Here is a 1245-nt window from a genome sequence, read left to right on the forward strand (position 1 = left end):
TGTGTGTCTGTGTGAGGATGTTGGATCCCCTGGAACTGGAGTTACAGACAGCTGTGAGCTGCCATGTGGGTGCTGGGAATTGAACCTGGATCCTCTGGAAGAACAGCCAGTACTCTTAACTGCTGAACCATCTCTACAGCCCCTTCTACATTTTTTTATAAGAACAAAAAAAAAAAATCACTAAATGTTTTTTCTTTAAGTTCCACTTACAACTAAGTGAAAACATTTGAGGCATATATTTTCTAAGATAAAATTGATACATAAAAAGTAATGGGGCCACAAAGATGGCTCAGTGCTTAAGAGCATTTGTTGATTGTGCACGCTACTGGGGTTCACTTCCCAGCACCCAACATGGCAGTTCATCATTTGGGACTCCAGTTCCAGGGCATGGGACTCCCTCTTCTGGCATGCATGTAGAACATGTACATACATGCAGACAAACATACAAACATTATCTATCTATCTATCATCTATCTATCTATCTATCTATCTATCTATCTATCTATCTATCTATCTACATATCATCTATCTATCTATCTATCTATCTATCTATCTATCTATCTATCTATCTAATTTCTACATCTGTATCTTGTTTAAAAAGAGTTTTCCTTTATATTTATTTTGAGACAGAGTCTCATGTACACCAAGGTAGCCCAGGGCTAGGTAGTCAAGGCTGACACTGAGCTCCTGATCCTTTTGCCTCTGCCTTCCGCATAATGGGATTGCAGGGGGATACTAGGCCACTCAATATATGTAGTGNTGGGATTGGAACTCAGTCAGGCCTTTGGGCACATTAGGGAAATGCTCTACCAACTGGGTATCTCCAGACCCATTTTAAATTTTGTTACATTCTGTTACATACATATACTCATTTTAAATCTTGAGAGTGATTGTTTCTTGGCAGAATACCAAAGATCTTTCATCAATACATTTAAGACAAGATGCTTTAGAATTGTGAGTAGGATGGAAGACTAGATGCTGTGCCAGAGTGAGTGGGTGATTATACAGTTAAGGGAAAGAGAAGGACTAGGGCTGTTGTTACCTCGGGGCTAAGCTGCTCCTGCCGGCTCCCTGAGTCACACCAGTGGTTGCTCTACATGCCAGCCAACATTTCCACNCATGGGCCTGGGTGCCCGCCACCGCTGCTCCATTTAATGCAGACTTTGGGCCATGGCTGCCATTGTGAATCAGTCCCACATGGCGCTGCCTGTGAATTGCCTTCAAGGATCAGCATCATTAGTGAAC

The sequence above is a fragment of the Mus caroli genome, chromosome 6, assembly GCF_900094665.2.
Source record: "Mus caroli chromosome 6, CAROLI_EIJ_v1.1, whole genome shotgun sequence".
In the NCBI taxonomy this organism is placed as follows: domain Eukaryota; kingdom Metazoa; phylum Chordata; class Mammalia; order Rodentia; family Muridae; genus Mus; species Mus caroli.